This window comes from Neophocaena asiaeorientalis, unplaced genomic scaffold (genome assembly GCF_003031525.2).
Source record: "Neophocaena asiaeorientalis asiaeorientalis breed wild unplaced genomic scaffold, Neophocaena_asiaeorientalis_V1.1 scaffold126, whole genome shotgun sequence".
Lineage (NCBI taxonomy): Eukaryota > Metazoa > Chordata > Mammalia > Artiodactyla > Phocoenidae > Neophocaena > Neophocaena asiaeorientalis.
Genome location: NW_020174565.1, coordinates 1,571,503 through 1,576,700, shown reverse-complemented (window position 1 = coordinate 1,576,700; position 5,198 = coordinate 1,571,503). Strand labels below are relative to the sequence as shown.

Sequence of the window (5,198 nt, the reverse complement as noted above, 5' to 3'; positions counted from 1 at the left end):
AGACTGGCTCATCTCTGGAGTCAGATTGTGGGGTGTGAATCTCAGCTGTACCTTTGAAATGCTGTGTGACCCTGAAAAATTTACTTGATTTCTCTGCACCTCATTTTGTTCATTGGTAAAATGATAGTAATAGAACCTTTCTTTATCAGCTAATTTGACTATGGAACATATCACCCCCAAAATGAATAGCTTGAAACGGCCGCCACTTATTTAGCTCAGTGTTCTGTGGGTCAGTAATTCGGGGTGTGTTAGTTCTTCCGCCTCGGCTAAGTTCAGTCACACAGCTGAGTTCAGTTATCAGGTCAGCTGGGCAATGGCTTGGTCCATGTGGTATCTCATCCGCCACAGGCTAACCTGGGCTTTTGCACATGGCAGCTGGCAGGGTTCAGAGAGGGAGAGTTGAATTATACAAGGCCTCCTGAGGCTCAGACTTGGAGCCGGCACAAAGTCATTTCTGCCAGATTCTATTGGTCAAAGCAAGTCACAAAACCAGCTCACATTCAAAGGGTGGGGAAATAGACTCCACTCTTGATGCGAAGGGCAACCAAGCCACATTATAATGGGGTGTTTAAATGGGGAAGGATGGAGTGAAGTAAATCAGAAAGAGAAAGACAAATACCATATGCTAACACATATATATGAGACTGGGGCCATTCTTACAATCTACCAAATTCTCATAGGATTAGCAAGAGGATCAAGAAAATAAAACACCTAAATGATTTAGACTAGTGTCTACCACACAAGTAATAAGCTCAATAAGTATTAGCTATTATTAGTCTGCTTGAAGTTGCCAGGAAGTTTCACCTTGGAAAGAAATCTGAGTTCAAACTCGAGAACTACGTGCGGTTTCTATACGTAGAGAACCAAGGCCTCTGAGGAGAACACAACCTAAGCGTTGGCACTGTGCTCTGAAAGCGGGTTGTGTTCAGAAAACAGCTAACAACAGACTTCCCGGAAGCATTAGAACTAGATCCTGGGAACCCAGGATGCTGGCCAAGGAGTTGGATTTGACCCCGGGGCAATAGCAAAGCATTGGCTTTTGACTAAGTGCTACTCAATAGCACTATTTCTTGACTTTTATTGTTATTTCAGATTTTTTGTTCTTCAGTAAGCTTCTTGATGCTGATAGTTTGTGCTATCTCAGGCCACATCTACCCAAGATTTAAAATAAAACGCTAGAAACCTGCAAGTTTTGTCTGGGTTTTGCCACTCCCTGGCTTTGGGGAGCCAACAGGTCCCTCCTTCCTCCGTTTCATTGTAAAATGGAACAACACCTCTCTCCGTCCACCCATTTTACAATGGTGGCAATCTGAAAGGTCAGGCCATGGGAAGTAGTATTTACTAACCGAAAGACACACGGGGAGGCCAGGCTTTGATATTGATATAATTGGAGGAGAACTCATAAATCTTAAGAGAAGTCAAGAACCAGAGAAATAAAGTTTCAATGTGGCTGTCCCTTCCTGTTAGGCAGCAAAATGCTTCTTGAACTGCTCTGAAGATAAAGTTAAGTTCACCCAGTCTGGTGAGATGGTCCTGAGCAACCTGAACCACAGATTCACCTGGGTCCCTGTCAGCCTGAAGGCTGACCAGCCTGCTCAGAGCTGGTGGCAGCTCTCGTTAGACTGCTCAGTGCCAGCAGTTTCCGCATCTTTCCACTGTACGTAGTTTAAATGCAGATTCACTGATGAATAAATCTGATAATTCTGTCAAAGTATGAAGACTGTTTGAATTAGATGACTACATGATCATAATTAATTTTTTTTTATAAGACAATTCTAGCTCCTCTTATGTCATGTGAAATCCATCCCGCTGAGTACTCTCGACTAGTCACGTCCTTCCTGCCATTTTAAAAACAATAGTGGCAGAGATGCAAGCTGCTGGTAGTACTCAGCAGGACAGATCAAACACACAGATGCAATTTCTGTATGTTGAACAGTGAAGTAAGATAAAATTCAAATACTTACAAACGCTTAGTAGCTAGCATCCGATTGCTGCAAAATTGAATCTTTCATAACGGGATTTATTGTAAATAGTGTCATATCATTTGTGAGTTCTGCAATAATTTCAGTCAAAGCCAGGGCAAGATATTGGAGGTATGTAATTTATATGATATAAACACTGGTTTATGCACAGATTAAGAACGGATTTTTTTATTAGCAATATTCTTTTTTAATTGCTTACAAAATAGCCATAAGTGTAATTTTTCTCTGAATGTTAAACATTCTCAAATAGTGTAACTTTAAAATCGAGAAGAAAACAGCCTAACCTCTTCATTTTAACAGCTGTTTTAGAATTGCAACCCCCCAACCGGTCCCCCTTCCCTTCCGTCCAGGTTGTTAAATAAGCATTACAATTGTAGGTAGTTAAAATTTTTGAAATGTGGCTTTTATATTGTTTGAAAACAGCAAAGGTCCTAGTAATCATAATTATATATCAATATCAATATATCCTATCAGTAAATATATATATATATAAATTCAAAACTAAGATACTGCGAGGTCTACAAAACAACCTTAATCCCTAATTCCTTTATGATAAAATGGAAAGATGGCAATAATTTAAGCGATCAATACTCTAATTCGCCTTCGGGTTTAGTTCCAAATACTTCGTTGGAAGCTCATAAAAGATCAACAGCAAAAGCGTACCATAAAATTATACTTTGCGTGGCAGAGAGTTTGGTGACACTTCACACACTTGATAGCTTTGCTTGCTAATGAAACAGAAACCCCAAAAGGTGTTATATTACAGTCACACAGTCTTCCTGTTCAAGACCTAAATAAGAGAAATTAAAAAAAAAAACAAAAACATAGGAGGGCCAGAAGATTTGGAAGATCTGTTCTCTTTCCTTCCCCTGCTCTAATCAAAAAGTCCTTTTCTATTATTTTATCATGTATTGGGGCTTTTTATTATAAATATGAATATGAGAATGCAGCATCTCAGCAAGATCTGAATAAAGTAGTCTTACCCTCAGATCATCTAGGACCTTGATAGAGAAAGGCCTTTGTGAAGGATAAACGCTTCGGTATGATCCTTCCTCATCTATTCAAGAGTAAATATCCCATATGCATGTTAACGTTGATCATTTTAAATGGGGAATTCCTGATTTCTGAACCAAAGAATTTTCAGGTTTCCCCCTCCCTTAAGCAGGTGTCTTTCCATCTCTCACCAATCAAAGGGGAAGGTAAAAAGGCAGGCTTTCAATGAGCTGATGTGTATTTTAATAAGTTTACTAATCAGAGTACATATCAATTAGAATGAATCATGTTCATACATTTAATAGCAAACAAAACTCAATCTAACTCAAGTCCCGCTTTCTTCCATGTTCATTTTATTCAAGGGCATACCTTCTTTTTTCTGCTTTTTTTTCCCCTTCTTTCTCGGACACCTCCAGCCCCCATTGACAACCAAAATGCAGGGCTATAAATGTAAGGGTGCAATACATCATGAGGTAAGTCTAGAGAACGTGTCCTCTACCAAAATGCACATGAATCTCTGGTACAGCAAAAATTCCAGTCATGCTGGGGTTCTTTTTGCATGCTAAATAGGGTCAAAAACGTGAGCTCTCTGTGGCCAACCTTATATATCAGATAAGCTCCAAAGTTTAAAGGTTATATTTGTGAAATTGCAGCTGGCTTTCCTAGCACTTGATTCTAGCTCCTGCAAATCAAAGACTCCTAATTGAAAGGCACATCTGACAATAAGCTTAATCTTCCAGTAAAAAAAAAAATTGTGAGTTCTGAATCCTTACTGTTGAAGAGCTGACAGAGAAGTTCAGAGATGGTTGTATAACCAGAGAAAATATGTTTTCCAACAAGATCATAAAGCTTGAATGGTGCAGGGAAACAAATGTAAAGCAAAGGGCTGTCCTCTATTCTGTCTACTTCCCCCACCCCCACCCCCGTTGTACACTTAGCCACTCACCTCTTAGGCAAGGGCTCCTGACTTCCAAGTCAGACTCAAACCCCAAATATCAAGACACTATAAAGTGACATCTTGGCATACTTTGAGATCAGATTGTTTCTGCATTTCACAGTGTGAGGGGTGAGGGGGAGGTGAAAGGGAAAAGCAGCATACCGATGTAGTGAAATCTGGAAACAACAGCACATACACAGACACAAAAAGTTTGCATATTGCACAGAGCGCTTGAAGATCATAAATCTATGCATGAGAAAGACGTAGTGGAAATTTTGGGGAGGATTAGAGTTTATTTTTGTCATCTCTGTGAGACAGCTACTCATTCATCCAGATCACAGCTAAGAAAAAAGCTGGTCACAGAAATTAGCAGTTTCAGCTCAGCAGCGAAGTCGCCAGCCTGTGAAGGCAGAGAGAAATTGACTAATTAGCAATGCGCACTAAAACTTGACGGTTCTTTATAGAGAGAGAGAAGAGAGAGGGAGAGAGAGGGAGAGGGAGGGAGGGGGGGCTCGCTTTTTCCCCTTCTTTCTTCCAAAGATGTTTGAAATCGCAGTCATTTACGCTCGACAATTTTTACAATAGCCTTGAGCCATAATTTTGCGAGTCTCTCCAGCATCCATCCCCCTGTATGGTCTCTCTCTACTGGCCAAGCACGACCGTTTCTCTCCCCAACCGTGGATTTCCTATTACTCTCGTTACGACTCACTGAGCCCCAGGCCCAAGGATAATGATGTGTTGTTTCTTGGTAGCATAATTTGTCACACGTACATTTTTTCTTCTTCTTCTCTTGCAGAAAGCTCTGCTCCCTCTCTCTCTCTCTCTCCCCTCTCTCCCTCTCTCTCTCCCTCTCTCTTTCTCTCTTTTCTCCCTCTCCTACATTTTCTTGCTGTTGCTAATTCATGGTGATCAAATGATGTACGACAAAATAAATTGTAAAGAGTGACTGCCCGGAGTTGGGAACCAGAAGGTGTTTTCCCCCTCCCAAGGAGAGAGCAAACCTTTAAAAAGGAAGGACAATTGATTTTTGGGGGGGAGCTTAAGTGAGCCTTGACTTTGCAGCTGGTTGAAAGCAGGTAAGTTTCTGGCCTTGTGTCTGCCTTGTGTGTGTATTTTGTTGTGTCTTTTGGGTTGTTGGCCGCGTGGGGAGGGACGGGAAGGGAGTCTTTCAGAGGGGTGGGGGGTGATTGTGTGGCAAACGCTCATAAAGAATAAAACTCCTATTGCAAGAAATAAGCAGATGAGGGGGGAAGGCAAAGGAGGAGAGCAAGAAGGAAGGGGAATAG

The 5,198-nt window shown here is 41.1% G+C and overlaps 1 protein-coding gene across 1 annotated transcript in view; it reads left to right on the top strand.

Moving 5' to 3' along the window:
• Positions 1-4,429: 4,429 nt before the first annotated feature.
• KLHL14 (kelch like family member 14) overlaps positions 4,430-5,198 on the top strand; it is a 102,501-nt gene continuing 101,732 nt past the window's right edge. Inside the window, exon 1 of the mRNA XM_024757963.1 lies at positions 4,430-4,988. The gene's annotated coding sequence lies outside the window, so the exon portion shown is untranslated. The remainder of the gene's footprint in view (positions 4,989-5,198) is intronic.